This window comes from Molossus molossus, unplaced genomic scaffold, assembly GCF_014108415.1.
Source record: "Molossus molossus isolate mMolMol1 unplaced genomic scaffold, mMolMol1.p scaffold_m16_p_18, whole genome shotgun sequence".
NCBI lineage: Eukaryota > Metazoa > Chordata > Mammalia > Chiroptera > Molossidae > Molossus > Molossus molossus.
Window position 1 is genome coordinate 46,663,051 of NW_023425353.1, and position 13,937 is coordinate 46,676,987.

The window sequence follows — 13,937 nt, forward strand, 5'->3', positions numbered from 1 at the left end:
TTATTTATTTATTTATTTTACATAAACATTAGAGATGATCATTATGGGGTTACAAGTAAACTGAAGCTGTGAAATGCTACCACAATGTAGGAAGTCAGCCTAGGCTGACGGCCTGATGAATAACCCAGATGACCTGACGTCTTGATATGCTGTGGCTGTTATGAACCAACTGTAGGCATTCATTCTAAATGTTTACATAGAGCTTATCATTTCCTTTAAATTAGAAAACTATAGATAGTGTGATATACAAGAGTAGATTAAATATAATTTTTTATTTTATTCACGTTTTACTTCCTTTTAAGGTGTACAATATAAGATACAATAAAAGTGCACAAATCTAAAGTTTATAGCTTAATGAGAATTTTTCTAATGTATGCACTCATGTAACCACCATCACCATGGAAATATGGGACATTTCCTGCACCACTGATGGCTCCCTCATGTCTCCTCTCAGTCAATACTCCCCGAATCTATGCTCTATTTCTATTGAATAATTTTATCAGATTTTAATTTCATGTAAATTGTATGTTCTATTTTTTGTTTAACAACACGTCCATAAAATTTTCTGTTTTTATGTAAGTAATAACATTATTAGTTTCATTTTTATCCTCACGCAAGAACATATCCATCAATTTTAGAGAGAGAGGAAGGGAGAGAGAAGCATTGATGTGAGAGACAAACATTGATATGCTGCTTCCCACACGCACCCCAACTGGGGATCTAATCCACACCTCTGGTATGTGCCCTTCAGAGAATCCAACCACAACCTTGTGGTGTATGGGAGAGTGCCCCAACCAACTGATCCACCCAGCCAAGGCAGTAATAACACGATTTTAAAGAGCATTCTTAAATCTGATAAAGGAAAGTTATTTTCAGAAATAAAAATATATCCTTCAGCCCTGGCCAGTGTAGCTTGGTTGGTTGGAACATTGTTCAGTGCACCAAAAGGTTGTGGGTTTGATTTTCAGTCAGGGCATATACCTAGCTTGCATATGGGAGACAACTGATCAATGTTTCTCTCTCACATTGATGTTTCTCTCTCTCAGAATTATATATATAGATATATATCTTCTTCAATTTTTTTTATCCACATACTCTACATGAATTCACTGTTCTTCATGTCCTTCCTGAATAATCTTATTCTGTTTGCTGTATCCATGATTCATCCTTCTTCATTTCTGCCATTTGGAGGGCCTGCTCATCATATCCAATTACATAATCAAATTCTGATTCTATTTTGTAGCGCTATCAGATAAATAGTGATGCTTTAGATTTTAACAGTCCAGCATAAAAGAGCTGAGTGAACTGAAATGTTCACAAGTCCTGTGGCAAGGGCTTCCCGGTATCCTAAGTGTGAAAGTGATCCAGTGATTCCTGCATTGCTGTTTGCGCCATTCAGTTTGTTTTCTTTAGAACAGCGTGTGGAGTGTCCTGCAGGGTCAGGTTTTGGAGTATTTTCACTTTAATTACCACAGACAAGGAGGAGGAAGTGAGAAAGCCAAAAATACAGAAGAAATAAATGTAACTGCTCCATAATAGGGCAAACATGACTCTTTTATTATATTAAAGACCGGCCACAAATCCGACTATTTTATCCTGTGGATATTGGGTTATCAGGGCCTGATGTTATTAAACATTTAGATTATGATTTATTGTTCTTATGTTCTCACACTAAGCAAGAATTTTTGGATTATAGATCATTAACTCACAAGTTTCACCTTGGCAGATATACAGCTTACTGCAAATTACTTACTTTCTGTGGAGATTGTGTACATCAGCCTTCGTGAACTTCAAGTCAAGTTGGTATCCTTGGTCCGAATCACTTTGCTGCCCTGGAGTTAGCAAGTGTGCCAAGCGGCGTGTCTGTCACAAAGATAAGGGTATGCAGTTAACTGTCCCCAGGTGGTGTGCTGTTGAAAAGGTACTGCCCAGATTCTTTAATCACAACAGAAAGATTTATTCACTCAGCCATGGGGAGGCTGTCTGCTGTCACCTCTCTTTGGAATTGTCTCTGCTAAAGAGAGTCACCTTGCCTAGGGTCAATGCTCATTCCTAGGGCAGCCCACATTCAGTGGCGGGTCTTTGTGGGAGAATAAATCTCCTAGTCTCTTGTCATAGATGGGGACAGCGCTGAAAGGCCAACTAGTTCCAGAGCTCCCCATGGGTCAGCTGTGCCCTTTGTTGACACTGCATCACAGCTCAGAGTCTCCTTGGGCACAACCCTGCTTCTTCTCCTTCCCGTCATTGTGGACCCCAAGAGCACTCCCTCATAAATGCCTCGCATGTCATAGCAGCATCTATGTCCTGAGAATTCTAGCCTTCAACACATCCCCTCCACAGTGGACTGAATTGTGACCCCTCCAAAATCCATATATTGAAGTCCTAACCCCCTAATGTGATTGGATTTTGAGGAAGGGCTTTGTGCAAGCATTAAGGTTAAATGAGGTCATAAGGGTGGGGTCCTGATCTACAGGGTTGGTGACTTTATAAGAAAAGGAAGAAAGATCTCTGTCCCCATGAACACATGACCAGGAAAGATCATGGGAGCACACAGCGTGAAGGCAGCTAGCTGTCTGCAGGCCAGGACAAGAGTGCTCACCCAGAACCCAACCGTGCTAGTGCCCTGATCTCAGACTTCCAGCCTCTAGAACCGTGAGAAAATGCATTGCTGGTTTTTAAGCCATCTAGTCAATGGTATTTTATTATGGCAGCCCGAGCTGACAAATATACCTTCCGAGTTCATGTCTTCAAACTATGAAAACAATAAAAATTTCGTGCACACGACTTCATGTCCTCAGAGCTCTTTTACTTTTTAATAAGCAAATTATTAAATGTACAAATCATAAGTGTACACCCTCATAAATTTTTATAAGAGGAGCAGAACCATGAAACCAACGCACAGACCAAGAGATGCAACCTCCTTTCATTCCTGATATTGGTAATGAGTGTTCTCTTTATTTCTAGGTGGGGTTTATTACTTTTTGTCATATTTTTGAAATGTGAAGTTTTGACTTTTCTACTGTTTCCTCTTATTTGTCTATTTTAATTTCATAATTCTACTATTTTCTGTAGCATTTTTTCTTCAACTTATTTTAGGCTTACTTTGATTTTTTTTTAACATCTTAAGGTAGAACATATCATTGATGGGGAATCGAACTGGTGATCTCTTGGTGCATGGGTTGATGCTCAACCATTGAGCTACACTGGCTGGACAATCTTTTCTTTTAAATTGGAATGTTTATACCATAAATATTTAAGGCTAATTATTGACATGGCTAAATTTATGTTTATTATTTTATAATTTAATTTTTATCTCCTCTGTTTCTGTTGCTATTTCTCCTTTTGAGCTTTCATTTGAATTAATTGAGCATTTTTATAATTCCCTTTTAATTTAGTCATGAATTTTTAAACTATATCTAAATTTTATTTTATTACTTTTTTTAGGAATTAAACATCTTTAAATTGTCACAGTCGATTCAGAGTTGATATTGCACCAGCCCATGTAAAATGCTAAAAAATTTGTAAGCATTTATGTCCATTTACCTCCTTTCCCCATCATTTATGATATAGTTTTCATATATATCATGTTAAATTGTATTAAAATCCTACTAGATAGATATATATGTATTTTTTGCTTTAAACTGTCATGTATTTGAAGTCATTAAGGAGGAGTTCTTCTTCATTATCATTATTATTTTATTTTGTTGTTGTTAATCCTCAGCGAGGATATTTTCTTCCACTGATCTTTAGAGAGAGTGAAAGGGAGGGAGAGAAGGGGAGAGAGAGAGAGAGAGAGAGAGAGAGAGAGAGAGAGAGAGAGAGAGAGAGAGAGAGAGAAACATCAATGTGAGAAAGACACACTGATTGGTTGCCTCCTGCATGACCCCAACTAGAGCTGTAGATGGAACCTGCAACTCCGGTATGAGCCCTTGACTGGAATCCAACTTGCAACCCCTTGGTCTCTGGTCCAATGCTCTAACCATTGAGACAAGCCAGCAAGGCAGGAGAAATTATTTCTAGTTTATTCACACATTTACTATTTCTAGTGCTGTTCATTCCTTTCTGAAAATGTACACTTCTATTTGGTATCATTTGTGTTGCGCCCAGAGAGCTTACTTGGGCATTTTTTTGTAGTGACGTTCTGCTGGTGATGAAACCTCTGAGTTTTTTTCATCTGGAAAGATCTTTATTTTACATTCTGTTTTGAATGGTATTTTTGCTTGACATAGGATTCTAGATTGACAGATATATATATTTTAACTCTTGAATATTTTATTTTTCTTTCTTCTGACTTTAGTTGTTTCTGATTAAAAGACAGCAATATTTTTAATTGTTCCTTTTATGTCATTTTTCTCTGGCTGCTTTTAAGATTTTCTCTTTACTTTTAAAATGTATCAGTTTGGCCAAGATGTACCTTGGTGTGGTTTTCTTTGTATTTCTCATTTGACCTTGCTGGACTTCTTGAATACATGTATTTATCGGTTTCACCAAATTTGAAAGCATTTGGCCATTATTTCTTCAATTATATTTTTTCTGCTCCATTCTCTCTCTCCTCTCCTCTGAGCTCCAACTATAAGAAACTACATATTTTGTTTATAATCTTGAAATTTAATTTAAAAAATATGTTTCTTTATTATCATATTACTTAAAATGTTGATATTTAAGTCAATATAAAATTCAGTTTCTTGATTGTCTTTCCAAGAGTCAGTGTTCTCAAGCACTGTAAAATGAATGACTGTTAAATCTATTTTTACATATATTTTTAATTTTTTTTTTAAAGGGACTTCCTGTCTTCTTCACAAACAAATATCTCACCTTTGGAAATTTTTCATGTGATTATAAAGTTTTGCGTTCTCTTGGGAATCTTTATGTGTAGACAGATATGTTACCAAAGTCATTACTGGGAGATTAACAGGTGTAATCTGAAACCAGTAGTGGTTTAAAAAGATACTTTGTTGTTTAACTTATTTATACAACTTGGTGAAACTCCTCAGACCAGAGGAAAATCTACTATCTCTTTGCTTATTGAGTTGGAGCATTTGATATTTCATCTCCTCTTCATAACACAACATTGTCTTATTTCAATATAATATTTCCTTTTCTGGTCAAAGATAAACAAATCAACAGCAGGTACTGACTGCAGTAACAGCAGGTTTATGGTGGTATTATTGTATAAAATGACCACAGAGAGATTCATAGAATTTTGGAACTGTGAGGGATTTCTGTATCACCCTGTTGTTTCAGTATTAAACAATGCAGACAAGTACGAACTTAATTCAGTTTATTGGAAAAATTTTAAAGGAATTTCAGTCATCAGTACTTTTTAGAATGCTTTTTTTCCCCCTCAAGATTTAACAACTTATCTTTCATTGGCTCTTTTTGTTTACATAAAAACTAAGTCTATTTGCCTAAAGACAGGAAATATCAATGTCTGATGATATGGGGAATGTGTATATTTTTACAATTTAGTGTAGGTTTTATTTTTAAAAAGAGAGTACCCTGGGGAAAAATTAATATTGTTATAAATTGGGAAGAAATAAAAATTCCATATTGCAAAATACCAGTAGTTTGAAACTTCAGGGTAGTCAATGCCACAGGGGATGCACTACAATTTGGGAACGTGCCTTCGCCTCCAAATCAGGCAGGGTACCACTTCCGTGTTTTTATAATATCCCCAAGCGTAGCATAGGCTTCCACATAGACAGGAAAGGAGGAGGAAGATCAGTAAGCATTCCATTCCTATGGCGTCAGAGCTATGGCTCCCTCCGGCCATGGAGGAAGTAGATGAGGATGGAAAGGAGCAAATATTTGGGGTTGCATCCCTGACCTACTTCTGGTTCCTTTTTAATATTTGGGGGTGAAATGGGGTTGATATGGCCAGCTAAGATATAGGCAATAACATACTATTTTAATATACCATAACTTTGGGACAATCTTTTTATCAAGTAATTTATAGTTAGTGTTTCTTAATTATTACATGCTATTGATTGCTTTTATTATATGTGCATGTTAGAATGGAAAGTACATTTTAAATTACTGGATACAACTTTACTTACACTGACATAAAACTGCTCTGAGCTCACTTTGACTCATACTTTTCAACCATAATTTTGACCTTTAACTTCGTTTAACCCTTATTTTGCTGAGTATTTGAGAATTAACTGTGTTACCCCCAACCCCTCAGACTGGAAAAGAGCTAATTAACCATCACGTTCTGACCAACAAACAGTTAAATATGGTCCCTGCCTCAAAATGCTCATAATCCAATGAGGCAGATAGCATGTAGAGTGCGAGGTTACTTCTATACATCACATACAAGCATCACACCTTGGGGGACTGTTTTATTCACCTTGATTCTAAGGAACTCAAAGGCACAGATAGGCTCTTACACCTTCAGAATTTCACATGGTCTTAGAGCAGGGTTTCTCAACCTCAACACATTAACCTTTTGGGCCAGATGATGATTTGTTTTGGGGGTTTGGCCTGTGAAGGACGTTTAGCAGCATCTCTGACCTCTACCCAGTAGATGCCAATAGAACCCATCCCCAGTTCTGACAACCAAACATGTTTCCAGATTCCTCAGGGGGAAAAATTGCCCTCAGTTGAGAGTTAATGCTGTAGCAAAGTGGTTCTCAACCTTCCTAATGCCGCAATACTTTAATACAGTTCCTCATGCTGTGGTGGCCCCCAACCATATCTTTGTTGCTACTTCAAAACTGTAATTTTGCTACTGTTATGAATTGTAATGTAAATATCTGATATGCAGGATGTATTTTCATTGTTACAAATTGAACAGATTGAAAGCATAGTGATTAATCACAAAACAATATGTAAGTATATATTGTGAAATATTTATTTCTAATTATAAATAAATTAAATTTTGTCTTGAAGCACGGTGTAGCACAGGTAATAGTCTTAATATAACAACAGTAAACTACATTGCTACATTTTGTGACAGTATGTGTAAAAAGCCAACGTCAGTGCAGAGGTTGAGATTGTTCTTTCTCACCAGATCAGAAATTCTCGGGGCAGTCTTTGCAAGAGCACAATGAAGATCATTTTCCACAAGTCTAGTTCTGTATTTAGACTTGATAATCAACTTGATTTAGACTGGAAAACCCTGTTTCACAAAGATATGTTGTTGGAAATGGAAGAAGAAGGCACAACACAGTCTCAGACAGGATATGACTGCAAACACTTGATCCAGAATTTTGTAACTGGTATTGTAGAGAAATCAGTTCTCGCTGCATCGCTGTTAATAAGTTCAATGAACTCCTCTTGTGCTGTCTCAGGAACATCTTCAACTTTGACTGTGAATGGGCTTCTGGCAAGTGTAAATGGGGTGTGAGGTAGTTTGGGAAAGTACAATGAAATTTCGTCTGCAAGCATGTGCAAGTGTTCTTTCACAGAAATTATCATCATAATCCTTTTGTCTGCTTCAATGTCATGTTCCTCGAAGCAGATAAGATAGGCAACATGTAAATTTTATTTTCATCCAATTTGTTTTTTGCCAAAGCTGGGTTTCATTTGGAATGATCAGATCTTTTCAGACAAATCAAGCCATGTTGCATTTGGTCCTTGCAGTGATAAATTTAACTCATTCAAGATGGCAAAGATGTCAACCAAGTAAGCTATTTTCTGCATTTCACTTTTATCGCTGAAAAGTGCTTCAAACTGTGGTCTTGCTTTTTGATTAAAAAATGTTTTGAGCCCTGGCCAGTTTGGCTCAGCGGTTAGAGCGTCGGTCTGCGGTACAGAGAGACCCGGGTTCGGTTCCCGCTAAGTGCACGTACCTCGGTTGCAGTTTGTCCCCGGCCCTGGTTGGTCGTGCGGGTGGCAACCACTCGATGTGTCCCTTCACATCAATGTTTCTCTCTCTCTCTCTCTTTCTCTCTCTCCCTCCCGCTCTGTCTGAACAAAAAATGCAAAAATGTCCTTGGGTGAGGAAAAAAAATAAATGTTTTGAGTTCATCACAAAGCTCAAAAACATGTTTTAAAACTTTTCCTGTCGACAACCATCTCACTTCAGTGTGAAATAGCAGAGCATTGTTTGGCACATCCAACTCATTGCACAGTTGCAAAAACAGTCGACTATTTAAAGTGCTTACCTTTACAAAATTGACAGAACTTATGACGCTTTTCATTACTTCTTGTAACTCTTGTGGCAGCATTTTCGTTGCTAATATTTGCTGATGAATCATACAGTGAGTTCCAACGACTTTTGGTGACTCATTCAGTATTAACATTGAAATCCAGATTGACATCCTAGTATAGCCAGAGCACCATCTGTGCAAACAACACAAACTTTTTCCTAAGCAATCTTATGCTCTTTCAGAAATGAACCAACTGTGTCAAATGACAACTATTGTGTCAAAAACAGTAGTTGTCATTTCAAGAGATTTTCAAAAAAGAAACTCGTCTTTAAAGTCGCCATCATTAATATAAGTCACGTAAACCAGTAACTATGAACAGTTTGTAATATCTGCAGACTCATCAAGCTGGATGCTAATTATTGGAAGTGGAGCGGATTTAATTTCCTGGATTACCTGATCAAGAATATCAGCAGACATGTCATTTATTCTTCTGTGGACAGTGTCATTAGATAAGGAAATTGTACTCAATTTCATAACAAATTCATCTTTGATCATAACTTGAACAATGTCTTTGGCCACTGGCAACAGTAAATTCTCAGCAATGGTGTGAGGTTTCATAGCTCTGGTGATGCTGAGTGCCACCAAATATGAAGCTTCAATGACTGCTACATTTTTTTTGTGCTACTTGCCACCAGTGTCAAGTCTGGCTTTCTTGAGTCCATCAGCTTTGCTTCTAAAATAGTTGGTATCCTTACCAGCAAAGCTTGGATGCTTGCTATCAAAATGGCATTTTAGTTTGTTCGACTTTATAGATTAAGCTGATAGAACTTCACAACAAATAACACATTGCTGTTTCTCAATTTCTGCTGTAATTATTGAGGTAAAAGCATACTGTAAAAAATCCTCACTGTATTTTTCTTTTCTTAACATTCTTCTCTACATGATCCATTGTCATGGGATGGTTTGCTAATGAAAATAATATATAACAAAAGCTTTGATAATACAAAAGATGATACATGGCATAGTTTAGTCAATATAGTTCATTAAAATTTCCTATGATTTACCATTCTCTGTGTTGTTGTTTTTTTTTACATACCTGTTACTATCACAAGGGGGCAGTATTCACATCAACCACAGCCGAATATAAAAAAACCGATCAGTATCCAGATTAAGTTCCTGTGGTACAGATATATATATATTTTTTTTGCAGTAGTTGATGAATTTACAGTATATGATTTTACATTTACCCAGTAATTATAATTCATGAAGTGTCGTTTTACTTCTAATACTGCTGCTTTTAACAGAGTAGCTGCTTTCTACATAGTAGCTGCTCTCTACACATGTGTGACTGGTCCGTGTAAGTACATTATAGCACCAACCCTGTCACATACACCTGTATTTGTTTGGGGTGAATGTGATGGGGTTGGCGCGATGATGTCATCATCCTGGGTACTCGTATGTGGGCATATATGTATGTAGGCATATCTGCATGTGGGCGGGCCCGCCTAGAGACTGATAGAGGAGCAGTGTCTCAGTTCCTAAGACCATCAAAAATATGTGTTTTCTGATGGTCTTAGGTGACCCCCCTGTGAAAGGGTCATTTGACCCCCAAAGGGTGGCAACCCACAGTCTGAGAACCGCTGCTGCAGGGGCTCAGCAAGTACCAGACAAAAAATACTTTGAGTTATAACTACATATTAAGATCAAGCAAGTATTTTAAACTTCAAATGCAAGCAACAGAATCGTTCTTTTGAGTAAGAGGACCTATCAGTTTTGAAATTTCTGAAGTCAAGTGATATCCCCTTCAAGAAACCATTTTATTGGGCTCCTGGTGAGTTAAATAATGAACCAATAAAACCGAACAGAGTAAAAGGATCTTTCACCTGCGTACACCCACAGGTATCTGTTTCAGTTTGGCAAACACTGTTGATGTTCTTCCAAAAGTTTTGGATCATTCACTCAGAAGGTTTAGTCCTTTAATTCAATCCAATCCCATCCTATTAAGACCAAGATCTATTGCCAGATGAGTGTTGCCAAGTTGGTTACATTCCAAAAGCCCTTTCTACGACTAATGAAATTGAACAATCTTTTAAGAGAATAACAAGTTGCATGTGGCTGTCACAGAGAAGAATTTTATAATACGGAATTGAAAACACGAAAGAAACATTTAGAACTTCCAAACATCATCAGCAAAGAGAAGTTCAAATAATGAGTAGTGCAAATATTTCTTAATATTTGAAGAGGTTTATTCCATCATCATTATCTAATCACATAAATATCATTTAAAAATTACTCATACACAATCAGGGCCAGAAGTGTGTTTTTAGAAGCTCCAGCTTTCAATTTGGGGGCTCTTTTTTCTGCTTTTTTGAATTTTCAGTGATATCCCAAGGTCTTAAGCAATCTTCTATGACCAGTGAGTCAAAAGATCTTTTGAGATCCCTATTTAACTTACTATTTGCATCAAACACACAATACCTGATGAGTGGTATAAGGTATTACCTGCCACCAAGATATTTGGATTAACCCAAAGCCAAATTAAAAGATTCTGCAGCCTGTTCCAGTGGTGGGGTTGGGGGTAAGGGTGGGAGTAGGGAGAGGTGTTCCCACACCAACAAGCACTTCTTACACATCAGCTGGGTGTCCTACGGTTCAACTCAGTTCTGACACTATCTACCTGGAGATAGCATCAGATCCCACAGGTTAAGGGACAGGTCACATAAGACTGTCCCCCTCCCTTAACTTCAGCTGCCAGTCAAAATCCCAGGTTGTCCATGTGTTTCTGTCCAACTTGCTATAGACGAGGATTCCACAACCACCTCCTTGAATTTGATTAATTTTATATAGAGTGGCTCACAGAAATCAGAGACATTTATTTACTAGATGACTGTTTCTTTTTAATAAAAGGATGTAATTCCAGAACAGCCAGGTGGAAGAGATACATGTGGCAAGGTATGGGGAAAGGTCATGGAGTTCCACACCCTCTCCATAGCGTAATTCTCCCCAGATCTCCGCGGGCTCACCAACCCAGAAGGTCTTCGAAACCTCTTCTTTGGGGTTTTTACGGAGGCTTCATTACATAGGTCTGACTGGTTAAGCCACTGGCTGTTACCAGTTAGTTCAACTTTCAGCATCTCTTTCCTCCCTGGAGGACAGGGGGTGGGAACTGAAAGTTCCAACCCCCTAATCACAGGGTTGGTTCTCCAGGTAACCAGCCTTCATTGTTAGGTGTAGTGCAACAGTAACCTCATTAACATAACAAAAGACACCTTTGTCCCTCTCAGAAATGGGATGAAGACCAAACATGTTTTTCTCATTATAAATCCCAATATCATACAAAGAAGAAATCAGGGATAGGAGAGTCTTCCTGAAAATTAGACCACCTTAGGTATGAGAGTGTATCATAAAAAGTCACAAACGTTAGCATGAAAGATATCCAAAAGAACATGGAAGGTTAAAAGTGTGCAGGATGGAAGAAGACAGAAAGATGATGCCTGACTAGCATTCGTGTACATCTGAGGACAGTTCCACATGTACACACATGGGTATTCAACCAGGCCTTAAACCGGACGCTGAGTTACTATATTCCTGAATATTAAGGAAAGGGAAAAGTAAATACAAAATTATTGAGAGGTCTTAGAAATTGAGTCTACAGAGGAAACATCTCTAGCAAACAAGGTCAAAATATAGAGTGTCACTAAAATTTTTAGGCATTTCTGGGAACAGTGGTCTCTTGGGTATGAATAACTCAGACACTGTTTTTGTTGCCTTTCCGTCCAAATGCATGTGCAGTGGGTACACATACTAATAATGGATCATCTGTATTGAGTCATTATTGTGTACCAAGAAATTATTTAATTTTTTTCAACAGTATTCTGAGGCAGACGCTTTTAGCATCTTCATTTGGTAGATGAAAAAATTGAGACTTAGAGGGTGAAGTAACTGGCCAAAGGTCACACAGTAAAGATTTGCACCAAAGCCTGGCAGATTTCAGGGCTCAAGTTTTCATCTACTCTAACCTACAGTGCTTTGGCAGAAGTGAATTAGATGTTTCCAGGGCCAAATGAGGGACCAAACCAGCTTTCCTCCTGTCTCCTACACACTCAGGTCCCCAGGTAAATTTCTCATGAGATTTACCTTAAAGGTTTGGAAACCATTGAACTTGATGGCTGCTAAGTTGTCTTGTGAAAGCCAGAGTGTGGTAGGAGTTGCATTGGGAGGAGTGGGGTGTAAGACCCAGAGAACTTGTGACTAATTATGCCTAGTGTTGTTCTGGCACTAGATGGGTGGTAGAGATTCCTTTCCAATTCTCAGTCAAATATGGGCAGAACCAGCTCATGCAACAGGGGTCCTGACCATCGTGCAAACAGCCCTGTGGTCAGGGAGGGTGTGGAATTCCAGACCTGGCCTCTTTTTTCTCTACACTGTGGCCTCTAAGAGCCCGTTTATTTTCCTCCTCTAGGCCCCCTCAGGCCCATGAGGTGACTGGATAAGGCTGTAACTTCTGAAAACCTCTAAGAAGTCTCTGATTTTATGAGATCTCAAGTAGGATGAAAAGTGATGAGAGGGGCGCAGTATTATGGTAAGTAAATACTCATGGTTCACTCTCAATGGATATCTGTAACATGTTGCTTTTACAAGTAAAGAAACGTATCAGATTCTCTTCCCAATTTTCATCCCATTACACCCTGTGTATGGAACTCTGTGGATCCAGAGTTGGGGTACCTGAGTAAGCTGTTTGTCCTGATAATTTTCATGGATCAGTTTGACTTTCTGTTTTATTTCCCCCTCCCCCGCAGTGTGGGTAGCAGTGTGTGTAGTGGCCAGAACCTCATGTCTGTAGCCGTGATGAACCAAGTCCTCATTCTTGATTCTGTCACTTACTAATTGTGTGACCTGACTGGAGTTTTCCCCTCTGCTTGGGCCAGGCAAGCTGTTCCCACGAGGGTGCAAAGGTGGCTAGCAGCAGCTCTACGCTCAGAGTCAACTCAGTACAAAGAAGGAGCTTCTTTGCCAAGAGTTCCAGCTAAAATCTCAGGTGGGCTTTGTAATGTCCTGCCTTGGGTCTCATTTCCATTCCTGAGCTAATCACTGTGGTTAGAAGGATGGGGCTTAGCAATTTGCCAGGAGTGTAAGAAGATTCTTTTTTTAAAAATATGTTTTTATTTTAAAAATATGTTTTTATTGATTTTTTTTTTTTTTTTTTTTAGAGAGAGAGAGAGAGGAAGGAAGAGAGATAGAAACATCAATGTGAGAAGCATCAATTGGCTGCCTCCTGCACGCCCCCTACTGGGGATCAAGCCCACCCGAGCATGTGCCCTGACCAGGAATTGAACTGGGACCTCTCAGTCCATGGGAGGACGCTCAATCCACTTGGCCACACTGGCTGAGCTTGTGTCAGAAGATTCTTAGTAAATTTGGCTTATAGTCTCCCCAAAGCTGATCTTTGAACTCATGCTATGTGACAGTTCGTCTTGGGCAGAAATCTAAAGGACTTTTGTTGAGAAACTCCTTCGAGCTATTTCAGAGTTCTGATTGCTCACTGCGCTACTTTATGAGGGAACCATTTCATTAATTAGAGCCAGGAAGAAATTTCCTCTGGATCTTGGTCAAAGATGCTTAACATACCTGGCTTTGTTCTTATGCTGCTCCTGAGAGCCCAGAGTGTGATCCGCCCTATTTAAAAAACATTTTCTTTATTGATTTAGAGAGAGAGGAAGGGAGAGGGAGAGAGAGATAGAAACATCGATGAGAGAGAACATGGATTGGCCACCTCCTGCATGCCCCCCACTGGGGATTTGGCCCACAGCCTGGGCACGTGCCCTGACTGGGAATCAAACTGGC